We start from the raw sequence: 16499 nt of genomic DNA, 5'->3' as shown, positions 1-16499 counted from the left end.
TTAGTTGTTTGTAAAGCTGTGTTTGCCCACCTCCCCACTCCCCAGTTAGATAGTTCTCTCTTTATTCAAGTGAAATTTTGTTTGTCTCCTTTATTTGTGAGAGGAAGTCTGGGTAATGTGATGTGAAAGGCACATTAATTCTTTATACACTCGCAAACGTGTGTGTATACATATGTGTGGGTCTACACACATATATGATAGTATGTTTTAATTAGATATATTTCATGCATGATCTCATTGTGTTGCTTTCTTCTTCTATATGGTATAGTTCAGATGCTTTAGTTATACATATCTGTGCTCATCCATCTTGCCTCTGATGAGATCCTAATGTACTACATTTCTTTATTATCAGGGATTTATCTCTTCTCCCATGGCTAGAAGGAGACTTTTTTTTTTACCTCTAGTTTTCAATGAAATATTTAATTCTGACTCATCTGGAAATTAATACATTGTGTGATATGAGAAAAGTAATTTTTCTATACTGATATCATATCAGCTCAATATTATTTATTAAATAGTAATTTATTTCTTTATTGTTGAGGATTCTTATAATCTTTTGAATTGATTTTACCAATCTCAATTGTATTTCATTTGTCTTTCATGGGTTTTGAACTATTTCTTACTATGTAGTTATTGCTTTGTGATTTTAATCTCTGATAGAATAAATCATACAGAGATATGTCAGACTTCTTTATTATTTAGACAAGGTGATCCCTTCATGACCTCTAGTGTTTCCTTTTGCAAAACAAAAAAACAAAAACACAAACAAACAAAAACAAGAAAAATGTTAACTTCTAAAATGAACTAATATGGTCAAGGGGAATTAAGTGTTATCAGCTGAGAATGAATGACAGATTCCTTGTATAACATATTTTTGCCAAGTAAGCAGTATCATCTGATGCAATGATGTGATTAACAGTTTTCATTGAATCGTTTTAGGAATCCATGAAACTAAGAAATGAAATAGATGGTCTCTAAGTTTTCTCAAAATACTGGAGTTCTTTGACTTTTTTTTTCCTTGAAATAACTATACATCATGTAGATGACCCCAGTGTCTGACAATGTATTTCCTTTGTGATGTGACAACAATCTCAGACATCTGGGTGACCTTCCCTAAGTGCTACCACAACCTCCTATGCCCTACTCTCCTGCAGCCTCTCCTGCTTCTCCTCTTTGCCTGCCTGGCACCCTGTACGTATTCCCGCACAGGTCCTGGTACAACACTGTAGGAGGGAAGAATAACTTACTCGGTGACTTCAGTCCATGTGAATGAACCCTGTGGAGTGACCCTCAATGTTGTGGTATTTCCCCCTAGAGGGTGAAAGCAAGAAGTTTCCAAACCTGGAAAGTTTGAGATTCTGGCATCACAGCAGTCTGCCAGGGCTCCTTCCAAGAGGCAGCTTCATTATGGCCATGGCTCAGGTGTTTGAGACTGGAGTGAAAGCTAAAAATAGAATGGAAGTGCCTGATAATCATCGTGGCCACACGAACGTGTGTGAGTTCTTTGAGTTCTCTTCTTAGTCCAAGAGGATTAGCAGGACTGCACATACATACAGAATTAGAAGCTTAGAATATTTTGGGTTCTCTTTGCAGACAACCATAGAGGATAGCCTAAAGTTTAAAACAAAGCCACTGCATCTTTGCAGGGTGGTTATTTATTGTTCATGGCCAGTGATAAACTGGCTATTCCTGTTACAAGAGAGTGCCGTGCTGAGACTCCGGGAACTATATTTATCTGGACAATGATAATATATAACCTAGTAAATAGAAATGAAATTTTCCCACCTAGCACGTTTTCTGATTGCATCTTAAAGAAGAACATTTTGGTAAATATATCTAAAATGAAGGTAGGGATATTTTACAACTGTAAACCATCCTTGCATAGCAGGGATGTAGTCCATTAATTCTCAGAGCTTGAGGCAAGGCTGACAATTCATAAGTGGTAAATCCAGAGAGTTATGAAGATATTAAATCTCACATCTGGTGAGAAAATGTGTTATTTCACTGGGTTGATTGATGGACACTTTTCCATTACAGTGCAATTTAGGAAATTGCACTGTTAATTGCTAGGGTTTTAGCAAAGCTCTGTAGTTCAATTCCAATTACTTTCATTTTGAAAAACAGAACAGCTGGATGGTAAAATTGCCTGGAGCTGTCACCAAGGGAGGGCACGAGCCAGCAACCCGACCTCTCCCATTCCTGACTTGGATTTTCTACAGAACTATTAGTGAAATCAAAGGCTCCAGGTATCTGAGGTCTCCTTACCATGTATTTTCCTCAGGGTCCAGAGCATGTCCGTTTGCTGACTTCTCAGGTGATGGCCACTCTGTCATAGGTGCATTCCTATTAATACTAATTCGCCTCTCTCATCACAGGGCAGAGATGAGAAAAGTAAATCTCATTACACCTTGATCCCTTCCCACAAGGTGGTCACTTCCTTGCTTTGGAGCCAAGCAGAGCTTTGAATTTTTCCTGCAGAGATTTCTTTTGCTGTCATATTGACCTTTGGGGCCTCTGTCTGTGGGGCAAATTGCATGTCTCCACACACAATGTCTTTGTCTCTGGCTAACTTTAGAAAGAACAACTCCAGTCATGGTTTGGAAATGACCTGGTACCAGCAGCTCACTGGTTAAGTTAGCCCCCCGGGTTCTCAGATGATTCTGCCCCAGATCACTGACTGTTTGAGCCAGATATGGATCCGATTTTTTTTTCTTTTGGTTAATGTAATATAGGCTCCAGGAGGCTCTGCCTTGCTCGGTGTAGCTGTGGATATATAAGGGGGTTTCCTCAGTAGTTTCAGGATTTAGGGGGTATTATAAATGAGGGCATGGCAAGTCTGACAAAATCTTGATGAGGACAAAGTTGGGGAAGGATATCAAAGAAAAATATTTGTGAGGAGAAGGAAAGCTTACCTATGCAGATGGGAAATTTAGAGAAAATGGTGTCTCGCCTTTCCAGAATCTCTCCTTACTGTTCAGTACATTTTTGATGTTGTAAATTCAGATTAATACTTTTAAATGTCCTTTTAAATCACCCTTGAAATATGTGTTCAACATATTTTGACAGGACAGATTGAGGACAGGCGCTATGAGAGAAAGGGCCTTACCTCTCTGGTTGTTATCCTAAGCAATGCATTCTGGCCGAAGGCCTGTATAATACTCAGATAAACAGATACCTGCCCAAACTACTATTACTCTTGGGGGAAATGTTTTCTTGGAGTTAGACCCTCTCCCTACCTGAGAGGTTTTGAAGATATGACTATGTATGTATGTGGTCTGTGCCTTGTTCTAACACAATTATTAATAACCTCCCCCCCGGAACTCTCAAAAGAATCCCAAGGTGAATCATAAATTATATAATCACCCTACTTATCAAAGTCTTCTGAATTATATGTAGTGTGCAATCTGGTAAGTAAAATGTTCTCAGCCTCCCTAGATTTCCTGCCATGTTCTTAGCCTTTGTAGAACAGATGTCCCCAGGGAGTGGCACATCCCTCTCAATCAAGCTACGGTTAAAATCTCAGAGTCATAGAAATTTATGTCTGATGGGACCCTTAAAACCAAATCCAAAAAACCTCTTGGCAAGTTAAAAGGCTTGACTTACTTTCAAAAACTAAGACATAATGTTGTACACGAACTGGTTATTTTCATTTGTCATTATCTCTTCCTTTGCCTTTTGTGTTAATGGCAAGTGTATCTTCTGAAATATTTGAAATACCACCGTTCTGAGCTGTTGTCTCCTGTAACTCTTTCCTTCCTTACATTTAACAGCCCCATTACTTTCATTCTTCTCTCGTAGGTCCTCTTTTCTGTCTTTTTATTCCTGTGGGTCTGTCGTGTTACCCATCCGTGAGCCTCCATCGCATCCATCTGAAGACTGAGCAGAGCCCTTTGGACATGGTGATCTGGGGTTGGCAGAGGTAAGATTATTTATGTACGTGCACCTTTTTACTGAAATTGAATACGGCCAACTGCATCAATGAACACTGCATGAGTGCTTAATTGATGAGGACCCTGACTCTTCTTTACTTCGTTATATCCTTCCAAAGACATTTGTTGTGGGATTTTATTATTCTTGTTTAAGTGTATGCACTAGGTATATTTCTTCACTGAATCATTTAATCCTACTCCTAATAACAGGGGCCATTTATTTAGATTTTAGTTCATGTTCAATCTTGATCTTCCTCCAGAAAGTGTGTGAGATTTAGTTCTCTTCCATTATTTCCCTTTCTAGAAATGCTATTCCACAGAAAATTGGGCCTTTTTTTTTTCTTAGTAACTTAGTTATTCATAGTTCTGTAACCATTTCCCATGTGTGATTTCTGTTTCCCTATGTATATTTAAAGCTTACTGGCTTATTTAAAGCCATGTGTTTGTACACTTTTTAGATCTCTACAGAACTGAGCTTCTCGTCAAGTACACAGAAAAATTTCCTTGATTATCTTGACCAAAGGTGTCTGCACCATGGCTGTTTATCATTTTTGGATACAGAGAGGCTGTTCACCTCTTTTGGTTAGGCTCTTTGATTGAACGTGTCAGAAAGCACTTCTAACTTAGACAAAGTGAGAGTTTTGCTGAGATCTGTTATGGGGGTTGCCCAGAAAATTCAAGGAAAAATTGAAAACTAGTCTTAGAAACAGCAGAACCTAGGGCAGCCCTAGGGTTCCACATAATTGTTATTAATGGGCTTTTTTTTTTAATCTTTGTTGTTTAACTCAAGATTCAAATTCCAGAGCTAAGCTCAGCTCTTCTGTTCATTTTTGAACAAGAAAGGGTGGACTTTCTGGATTAGTGTTGCCTTTATGATGGGACCAATGATGGATAAAACCTTCAAAAAGCTCTTCCTTAGCTTTTTGTGTGCTACTTCACTCCACACATCTAAAGGTGCAATGATACATTACTAGCCCATTGAGTGCCCTTCATTCCATGCTACTGTTGTTTCTTTTGTATTTCTTACCCAGGCAAACACACATGTCCTCTCTATGACTCCACCATGCTTATATTTATAGATCATCCTATGGTTTCTCTACATTTAGAAATATTCTTGTAAGCTTTTATATTCCTGTGGCACCTAATGGATTTCTATGCAGGTTAAGGGAATGAATGAACATACAAAGTTGCTAGCTTTAATAGAATGCTATTAACCAGAGAAAAAAAGCCTTCTCCGCATGATTTGAAAACTTGAAGTTATAACATTTTTATATTCCCTTTAGGTACATTTTCAAAGTAATAGGCTATCCTATTATTCTTCCGAGCTAAATTTTTAAATTTTTTCAAAATGTATGAAGGTGGTTAAAAAAGAAATTTCTCCCTGTTTTCTATATCACCTCTTCTCAAGTAATATCAGCCTCATCCCTACAAATTAGCAGTTTCCAGAGTGCTAATGCACAGGCTATATATAGCCAAAGGTAGCCTTTTAGTGAGCGTTAAAGAGAGTGGGTGATAGACTCTGAATTCATTATGTCCTATATAGTAACATTGTTGCTTTATCTTTGGACATTCAAGATATTGTACAAGATAAAAAATAGCTCTTATTACTTCATGTAATTTTGTGATGCATTTCATTGAAATTTTATTAATATTTAACATAATAATTTATTGTAAGCTGTGAATTTGCCATAAATAATGGATTTAAAAATTATGAATATTGAAGCATGATTTAATTATGTTATAGCATGGTGTTTTTTAAAATTTTTCGGTAGGACTTATCTGACTTAAAAAAAAACTATGGGGAGAAAAGCTAATAGTAACTTTTATTTGTAGTGCAACTATGATCTTTTGAAGTACTTTTATATCTATTGCTTCATTGTTTGGTCATAACTAGGATACAAGAAAAACAGGTGATACAGGATGGGGGCTTTGAATCACATGGTACCAGTCAGCCTGGTGATAGAAACCCACCATGTGGGCAATCAACCAATCATACTATATAATTGATCCCCAATAAACACTCTGAACACTGAGTCCCAGGTGATTTTCCCTTGCTGGCAATATTCTGTGTGTATTGTCACACAGTGCCAGGAAAGTAGTACCTCCTGACTCCATGGGGAGAGGATAATGGAAGCTCCATGATTGCTACTTTCCTGGACTCAGCCCTTTGTGCCTCATTCTTTGACTGGTACTCCTCTGTACCCTTTCACTGTAATGAGCTGTAACCATGAAACTGCTTTCAGTGAGTTCTGTGAGTCCTTCTAGAGAGTCATCTAGACTGAGGGTAGTTATGGGATATCCCAAACTTGCAATTAGTGTCAGAAGTGAGGGCAGTCTAAGGACTATATGGCCTCTAACTTTGCAGTTGTCTGAACCTCCCAGAAGTGACATAAACTCTGACAATAAGGTACTGATCCATTGGATTTTGAATCAATATAATATTGAAATCCTGAAGTTATTAATTTTCCTATCCTATCATGTAAGTTTTTTTGTAAAATAAGCCAATTATGGATTATGCCTTCTTTCTCTGATGGAAGATTTTAAGTTTCTTAAAACAGGAATTACCTTTTTTTTTTTTTTTTGCCTCTTCTAGTTTTTACATTTATGGTTTTGCTAATGTTAAAGGATCACTTTTAGATTGATTGAAGTCCTCAAGGTTCTATTGTTTGTGTGTGTAATTTCAAGCCACAGATTCACTCACAATTTCTCAGTATTCTTTCCGTTTCCTTATCAGTAATTAGCAGGCCCCACTTCATTTTGTTTCTAATCTCTATTTACATTGCTTCTTTATTACCCTTTTTTTCATGCCTGCAAGCTACCATTTCTTTTGCCTTTTTGATTTGGTCCCTCTTCTAAAAATAGTTGTCTCTTCCTTACCATATCAGTTCAACTACTTGGTTATTGAATGTCAACTGTGTGTGAAACATCATTTCATATTTTGAGAGTCACATCTGGGAAAAATCCAAGGCCTACGTAATGAGTCTTTTTACTATGCTTTCCATTCTGATACTAGATTTGGGGTGTGTGCGTGTGTGTGTGCGTGCGTGCGTGTGTGTGTGTGTGTGTGTGTGTGTTGCCAGTCTTAGGAATGAATTATACCATCATCTCAGCAAATGTTGTCATGTGTGGCTATAGGAACAGAGCAAATAAAATGATAGCCGGTTTAAGGCAAAGGAGGAACAAGGGTGCAGGTCTCTGGACTTCAGTTTACTGCATTTTAGTTGCATTTGTTTTTCTTTCTACATGTTACTAGCTCAGAACATTCCCAAACTCAAAAATTTCAAACTGGAGGCATACAGGACATCATATAAATTACCACTCCCCCTGAAATTTCTAATACACAGCTATATAACCAGGAAACAAAGGGATCTATGGCTCTACATGTTTAGGTTCCTGAGCAGCTCACTTCTTTTTAACGTTGTTTCTAGTTGATCTCCAACCTGCTCTACGCAAGTTCTTAGCTGACAGAATTGAATACTTAGCCTAAAACAGATGTAATAGATTCATACCCGAACTTGTTTAAATCTGAGTAAGACTACAATTTTCATTCACAATGACAGAAAAATATGTAGCTCTGTGGAAGATACACCAGGCAAACAAGCTTTCTCCAACAGTGTGTTACGTTAGGCTTCTTTTTCTCTTGGTCTCCTTTGTTTTATTTCTTACTGATGAATCCAAACCTGATTAGGTGTTGAAGTTGCTTTGGATATTAGGCATGCCAATACCCTCTAGGTTTTAGGTCCTGTTCCTTCTCAAGCATTTCCTCTGAAGTCATCTTCATGGCACTCTTACTCCTAGGTGTCTGGCTGGGGGATAGAGCAGCCTCCCATCAGCAAAAGTGCTTTGGAGCAATAGCCTTCTACTTGTTTTAATTAATTAATTAATTTTTTTTTTTTTACGTTTATTTTTGAGACAGAGAGAGACAGAGCAGAGAGAGACAGAGAGGGGCAGACAGAGAGGGAGACACAGAATCGGAAGCAGGCTCCAGGCTCTGAGCCATCAGCCCAGAGCCGGACGCGGGGCTCGAACTCACGGTCTGTGAGATCATGACCTGAGCTGAAGTCGGACGCTTAACCGACCGAGCCACCCAGGCGCCCCTACTTGTTTTAATTTAAAAATAATTTTTTAGGGACATGGGTGGCTCAGTCAGTGAAGCGTCTGATGCTTGGTTTTGGCTCAGGTCATGATCTCACAGTTCGTGGGTTCAAGCCCCATGTCAGGCTCTCTGCTGGCAGTATGGTGCCTGCTTGAGATTCTCTCTCTCTCCCTCTGTCTTTGCCCCTCGCTTGCTCTCTTTCTCAAAAATAAACGTTAAAACAACTATATATATATATATATATATATATATATATATATTATTCATTAGTATAATAATAATTAAAACTGTCACTCCAGGAGTATATACCATACTTATTTTGTAGTTCTTGGTATTTCTGTCACATGATAGTCTATCCTTGACTCAGATGAACGTATACCCTCGTTTGAGAATCACAGAGGTAAAATATATGAATTTTGGAAATCATTAGACAAACAGGTTTCTGGTTTCAGATCTTCTCAGAGGTTTTTGTGTGTTAATATAGACTGAGAGTCAAGCTTTTTTTTTAATGTTTATTTATTTTTGACAGAGACAGAGACAGAGCATGAGCAGGGGAGGGACAGAGAGGGGGAGACACAGAATCTGAAGCAGGCTCCGGGCTCTGAACTGTCTCCAGCCCGACACGGGGCTCGAACTCACAGACCGCAAGATCATGACCTGAGCCAAAGTCAGACGCTCAACCAACTGAGCCACCCAGGCACCCCAATATAGACTGAGAGTCAAAAAGAAGAGACCTACTAACCCACGTTTCCCAAATATATTTTACCTTAAAATGTTTTTCACACAGATTACTGGAATCTTATGAAATGAGCATTCCAAGGGATACAGTTTGAGAAAGGCTTGTCTAATTCATTGTTACCTCTCCATTTTATTATGTAAATGCATGTTTTCTTAAAATAATTTTTTAACTTACTAATTAAATACAGTAAATATTAATTCTACTGTGATATAAAAGGAAATCAGGTTTTTTTCAGTTTCATAGCTTGTCACAAAACTTTTTCTGTTATTTGGGTAAAGATGTTTAAAAAATCTACTCAGTGTTTGGCAAATAGGTCATTAGGTACCTAGTCTAGAAATTAGAAGAATCCAGATTCTGACACCTATCAGTTCTGGGATTCCAACCTTTCTAGTCATATAACCTCTGTTTTATTTCAATTGCTTGTTTAAGAATTTTAAAAACACAAAACACCTGCCCCCCCAAAAATAAAGATAGCACCTGTCTTATGTACTTCACAGTATGTTGAGCATTAAATTAGATAGTTAAATTTACTGTGTAAACTAGAAAGTATAATAGGAATGTAAGGTCTTATCACTATTACTACCATTATTATATGACTAATCTCATGTCCATTTAATCTTGCAAGTGTGGGTAGAATTGGTGGGATTTACAGAGATGCTGAAAACCATTTGAAATAAAGAATGAATGGTTACTTGAATCAAATGTGAGTTTCTTCTACTAGTTTCCTCCATCATCTTTTTGAAAGAACTCTCTCTATATGTTTATATGGGTTAGTTTTAATTTGTTTCTTCTTATTTGCTCTCAGCCATCACAGCTACCATTCCCATGAGAGGCTTTCTTTGTCTTATAATTTATTTTTAAGTGAGACGGCAAAACTGTTTTAGTTTAATGCATTGTTTCTTCAAGTTTCCTGTAAGTAGCATTTATGAGCAATTTCAGATTTATTCTGTTATAATGGGCATTTTAAAAAGATTATCCTAAGGCTTTATGATGGCTTTAGAATAAATCTAGCTAAAAAAATCTATCTTGGTGGTGGAAAAAAAGAAAGTCTCCTAAATGTCTTTAAACAACAGTCCGTCTTTTGGAGACCTGTTTGGAGACAGGTTTGTCTCCTGAGTGTATTGAACAACAGTTATTCATGGCATTTCTTCAGCATTGTGTATTTTCAAAGCCATTTGCAATCATCAATTCATTTAACCACCCAGCAATTCCAGCACTGAGAAGTGAATGTAACCTGACCACCACCTGAGCTGTAGTATTAGTGCCCCAAATTGCCTCTGTGCTCACATCATCGAAGACTTGGCTTTGATTAAAAATCACCCTGGGAACAAATGGAAGGCTAAATATAAGCTACTCCTCTCTATTTCTTTGTCTCTTATTTGCTTATAAGTGGAATAATGTATCACCACTTCAGAGAGAGCTCTGTGTGTCCCCAAACTCCTTAGAGACGGTTTGCCCTTAGAAATCAGAAGGCAAGCTGTTGTGGTAGGATCCTTTTAGGGAACTTTTTGTATTCACCTTTAAGGTCCAGCTCAGACATGATTTTATAATTGAAAATTTCCATACAACTTCTCCTTCTGTCTTCCCATAATTTAATTCATGTACTTCTGTGTTCTCACAGAATTTTATACATATTTCACTTACAGCTTTTGCCACAATTTTGGTGTAGCTCTAAGTCTAGACTGGGAGCATTTCTCTGGCCTATAATCATATCTCATGTATTCATCTATCCTCATGCCTTATCACAGTGTGTGGATCATATGGAAACATGAGCATCTTTATATCTCATCTTAGAACTCCCCTTCTCCAAGCGGCTTTCACTGAGCTCAGGTTGATGTAAAGAGTAGAAGAGGGGCATCCAAAACAGCTGGGCTCAGTGCAATCTCCCCGGAGCCACTGATGCTTTGGCTAATTTCTCAGCATGATGAGGTTGTATTTTGGTGACGCAGATATGAAGGAAAAAATGGGGTGTGTGAAAGCTCCAGGGCAAGAAACAGCATGAGACACTGGATGGATTATGAATAGTCTTCATAATAGTGGCCATCACCTGCCAGCATCCTTTTCATTATCATCTCCACCATTGTCATCTCATAGTTACCATTTATTGAGCATTTTCTAGATGCCTAGCACTGTCTTTGGTGTCTTACGGACTTTACCTCACGTGATAATCACAATAGCCATGCAATGTAGGAATTATTATCATCATACTTTTTCAGGTGAAAAAAGATTCAGAGAGACTAAAGACTTTCTCAGGTTCCACGGTTAGTAAGCAAGGTAGCCAGGATTTGAACCTCATGGCATGAGGATTGTGTCTTTTTGTGTTGCACTGTGCCACTTGGATAACCATCTCAGGCCTGCTTCCTTCTTGGAATACCTGCTGATGTGTCACTTCTTTTTTCTCCTTTGTCTATGAACCTGCAAGTGGTGAGCAGCCCACAGGCTACGTTCAGTGACACTTTTCAGTTCTGTGATTCTGTTCAGAATCCACACATCCTCTAAAAGGCCTCCTATAGAAGGAGTCGCCATTAACTGCAAATGGAGCTCTGATCACAGGAGGAATGGGGACAGGAGCTGAGACCATTATTCTCTATTCTAAGATGTCTAAAGCAGACCATAACACCTTTTATGTTTTCATTCCTTGCTTTGAGGCCTACACCTTGAAGGCTACCTTTCTTCTCAGGTCCCCCAAATGGTTTTTATTCTCAAAATTATAAAAGGCAATGCTATTAGTTCATGCTCTTGCAGTTTAAGGAAGCAAAAACTTTTCAAATCTTGAGCACAATTACTTAGAGTGTTTAATTTAAAACAAGGCAGATTGAGCTCTATTGCTTGTGGTTAAATACGTGATGTGCTCCTTACGGGGCTTTGGACCATGTAGTAACTCATTGCAGAGTCAGCAGGAACCATTTGAGAGTTGCCTGACACAGTACAGAGTCATTTGCAATTTACATCAATCAAAGAAATCAATGAAATTTGCAAAACTTTGTGGCTCTCAGAAGACTTAAGTGTTACTTAAAATTCCAGCAAAGAGTGGCTTACCATATTTAAGTGTTCCATTCCATCTTCCATCTCAAACATACTATACCACAAAATTAATTCAAGGGGCATTTAACTAATATGAAAAGGATATAGAAGTGTGTAATCTGGGATGTGTGTGTGTGTGTGTGTGTGTGTGTGTGTGTGTGTGTGTATTCCTGCCATTTTTCAGTGTGGTACATACTTTACATTGGGAGATTTAGAAAACATGGTGATTATTATTTTTTTCCTTTTCCTTTCCTTTTCTTTCATTTATACTTTAATTCCCATCAGTTGCTTATATATCCTTAAATAAATCTTCATTATTTGGCACTGAAAATATTTATGTGTAAATTAATCTTACATCATCCATCTTATATATAGTTTGTTAAAAACTTATCATTAAATATTGCTTGTTTCCTTGACCTCGCCCTACATACTCTTTTTTTAGATTGTAAAAGTCTAGGTTAGAGGTCATGAATAGTGGTAAGGCACCAACCTTTGGAAGTATTGAAACTCACAAGACCCTTTACAAGTGATTTCACTCTTGCTCTTATAAGATTTTGTAAGATACCATGTATTATAAGCTGATATTGAGCTAAAAACAGAAAAGGGAGAAAATAAAAAGCATTGAATTTGTGGCCTTCTCACATTAGTGGATAGAAAACTATTAATTGGTATTAAAATGTAATGTTGAGTGCTATAAACTTTGTGGTAGTAGCTTGAACATTGTCAATATCTTTATCCATTGTTTTAATAAAATGCTTTTAAATGTGCTATGCTTTGTTTTAGTTATGAAGTTATGGGTCTTCCAGCCACCATCCCCAAATTTAATGCATTCTGAGAGAATCACTCAGAGTCGGTGATCCTTTGTTCCAGGCTCTAAGGGTGTATTGTCTCTCTGTCTGTCTGTCTCCCTCTCTCTCTCTCTCTCTCTGGCTGTCTCTCTCTTTCTTGATTTCTGGGAAATATACGTATTTTGCAAGACTTCATGGGGGGGGGGGTGAGGGAGTCAGAGAAGAAATCCTCTTACTCTGCCTTTCCTCATTTGTTAAAATGAAGGTTCATTGCTCTCATTCTAATTATCCCCAACTGTAAAGTCAACTAGGCATATTTGAACCATTTTTTCATAGTTACTGACCAAATAATTGTGTACATTTATGTATACAGTACTTGAATTTAGAATAAAGAACTGGTTGGCAACAGATTTAGTACAGTACTAGTGGACTGATAAAAATAAACTTAAGCTCTTAAAGATGATAGTTTTAGAAAAATTTTCATTGTACTAGGCACAGGATGTTATATATTTTTCAATATGTTGGAATAACCTTCAAAGGAAGAACTAATGGCTTGAAAATATTTTTTAAAATGTGTCACTGATAATAAAATTAGTCACTTACCCCTATAATTTATTCCATCTTGAGAGTTCCCTAATTCTGACTTTCTTGCTTTCCCTCTTCCTACTACCATCTCTTTCCATACTTTTACTTGTTTCTGGAGCATCAAACAGATATGGAGCCTCATGGCCAAGGTGTGACCACCAGATGCTAAGACTCCTCTGAGAAAACATTTCTAAAGGGGTCTCAGAATTGATGCACCAAGAGCCCCTAGCTTCAACTGAAACTGGTAATTTTGTGTTTCCGAAGAGTCCATTTCAGTGCTTAGGTTTTAGTTTACAGATCTAGGGAGCTCAAGGTTGATGAGGGCCTTTTTAAACCTTTAAAAAATGAATTCACATGTGTAAGGGAAGCAAGATTGTACCTCTGCCCAACCGAGGTTCAGGACTCTTGAACAAAAAGTCAAATTAACAAAAGAAAAACAGCTTACAATGCCTGCAGCACACATCACACAGGAGAAGGAAGACTCTGTGAAAAGTAATTCAAAGTGGTGATTTAGAACTCTGGTTTATACAGCATGTTCAGCAAGGAACAACAAATCTGTGTAGAAATCACAGGACAAAGGAGGGATTTTAGCCTTGCAAGGGTGGCAAACTGTGGGAAGGCAAATATATGAGAAGGAAATAATGGAGGTAGATTTGTTTACAGATTCCTCTGGTGCCATCTCTGGGCTGCTATGAGTCTGTCTGCAGTAAAAGGAGAATTTATATTTTATATACTGCCTTTAGGCTTCACAGGGGGAGGGTGGGGAGAGCTTTCCTGCATTTCCCTCTTCTTAATTGCCTTCAGCTCAAAATAATTTTTATGTCAAAGAAGTATATCTTAAGTGAAATATATTGATTTCCTTCATGTGCATAAGTGGAACCTCTACTTCAGCATACTTTAGAATAATGCACATCTGCTCATTTTAATTATTACTTAAATTAGTAAGGATTAAGACTCTAAGAACAGGTGATATCAGCAGGAATTGAAATTCATAGAGAAAAGATGGCCATTCCTGAGTCTTTTTCACACTTTGAGTTTTCACAGCATTGATGTCTGCATAGTTTGTATGGTAACATCCACTCCCTGGAGTTTTTCTCTCCGTTCATATTTAGGATGAGCAATGGCTGAGAGTCAGGCTTCTGGAGTCTAGTCCCAGGAGAACATTAGTTAGCTTTGTGGTGTGTGCAAAAGCACTTAAACTCTCTGGGCTTTAGTTCCTACACATTTAAAATGACTCTTTTTCAAGATCTTTGAGAGCATTCACAGCTTAAAAGGTCTGTGAATTCCTTGCATTTTTGATCTTTAGATATATATTACTATCTCCATGAGGCCATGGCTTCTATATCAGACATATCTAGAACAGTGCTGGTGATAATTTAGGCACTCAAGAAGTTGAATTCATTCAAAGGAAATAAAGTGTTAAAGAATGCATTCCTATAAGAATGCGTTCCTATAAGAATTCTGATAACTATCTGTCATATTTCCTTGTTCTCAGTGATGCATGTATTGTTGGCATATGGAATAGGGTTAACTCTGAAACTGTTTATGTTGAAATCAGCCTTCTTCAGACTTCAAATTAAGATTGTCAGAAGTGGATGTTTTGAGCCTGTGGGCTATATGTCTACACAGATAAAGGCTAGAGAGGAGCAGTAGAATCAGAATGAATTTGTACCATTTCCTACTAAGGCAGCAGAGAAAATCTAAACTCTTCCTCTCACCACCACCGCCCCCCCAACAAATCCTCCTAAAAATAACAAATTTAATTATAACTCATTGATAATCTAGGAGGATCCATTATTCTCCAGAGAATTGCCAACACTTTATTTCACTTAATTTGGGATGATGTAATGAAGAATCATTTTCTGGTGAAATGGCAGATGGAACTTGGTTTCTGGTTAGAGAGTTTTCATTGATAGTTATTTTTCCTTCTTTTTTTAATCAAGGGCTCCCGAACTTCATTAGTTGAAACCACACCTCCCACAGCTACAGTTAGGTGTGTGGGAATATTATTAAAAGTACATTTTCAGTAGAGGAAGTCTCCAGAATGTGTTACTGCTAATCTTCTGAGCCATTAGTGGTATTCATATGATAAAATGTTAATGTGTCTCTTCTAATTTAAGTGCATTTCTGAACATACCTCAAAGCCAAGCCATGCTGGGTTGAAATGAGGAATGTGATTGGATTTGATTTTAATAGAACATAACATTGATGGAATTGAGATTGACCTCATTATGATTCTCAATTCCATACTAGATCTTTGCTTTAGGCATTAAAGAGCATATGGTAATAACTTTTTTTTAAGCTTTGCTGTAAAGATTTAGTGGAAAGATTATCTGAAATACTCTTTATCAAATATCTTATTTAAATAAGAGGGATTCTTTAAAGCATTAGCATTAAAAATTCACAGAACGCATGAAATTAAAGACAGAAAAATCTATTAGGTTATCTTTCCTCTCCCAGAAAAGGATTACTTCAGAGGAAAGAAGCTATGAAAGTGAAAAATAATAACTGAAACAATTATAATATTAACATTACAGATGAAAGAGGAAAGAATGTATTGGATTGGTTAGAGAAATCAGCTGAAATAAATATTTTATTCTTTAAAAAGTCTTTTACTCCATTTTTACGTATTAAGTTTTCACGTTTGAAACATTTACACTTAAATCATCGGTCCTTTTTGTTGTTTTTACACCTGAGTGATTTTGAGGTGTTTTTATTACAAATAAACTTCTGGAATTAAAATTTGATTGAAAATTATTAATGCAAATCATCTGCTTAAAGTACCTTGTGAATCTGCCTTTTTTGTTTTTGGATTCTCAACACAAAATTCTCTTTAAGCACACATATATGACATTTTAGTTTTGTTATATAATATACACACAGACTGAAATGACTTGAAGTTTTACTTATGTGCTATAAAGAAATTATTAGCAGACTTGTAAATAAAATCATTTCTGATTTTATTTTTAAGAGCTAATGAGCTCTCATCTTTCTAAACATAAGGTAAATGAGTATAAGGGAGGAAAACTTGACGTTTTTCCCCCCTCTATCCATGTTAATTCATTGGCTTGAGCCCTGAAAATTAGACTGACAAAAGATATTCAAAGAAACATGGAGTTCATTAACGCATACACGTGCATACACAGAATTCAGTGATGAGTAACTCAAAGGGGTGGTTAAAACTTGGGCTTATTTAGCATCTTAACAAAAGAACAATAAAATTGTAGAGAAGTGTCAAGACAAAGGAAACGGTCTTTGAGTTTTTAGGGTGGCAAATTGTGGGAAAGTAAATATATGGAGAAACTAATTGTAGGTATGGGCCAGTTAGCAAGATTTGT

The 16499-nt window shown here is 37.1% G+C and overlaps 1 long non-coding RNA gene across 1 annotated transcript in view; it reads left to right on the top strand.

The window, feature by feature from the left end:
* The first annotated feature begins 3806 nt into the window (after positions 1–3806).
* The window catches only part of LOC125921904 (uncharacterized), a 143173-nt gene continuing 130480 nt past the window's right edge, over positions 3807–16499 (top strand). The window contains exon 1 of the long non-coding RNA XR_007457531.1: positions 3807–3919. This is a non-coding gene — a long non-coding RNA (uncharacterized LOC125921904). The remainder of the gene's footprint in view (positions 3920–16499) is intronic.

This window comes from Panthera uncia, chromosome C2 (assembly GCF_023721935.1).
Source record: "Panthera uncia isolate 11264 chromosome C2, Puncia_PCG_1.0, whole genome shotgun sequence".
NCBI lineage: Eukaryota > Metazoa > Chordata > Mammalia > Carnivora > Felidae > Panthera > Panthera uncia.
Note: the sequence above shows the minus strand (reverse complement) of the source record. Positions and strands in the feature narration are given on the sequence as shown.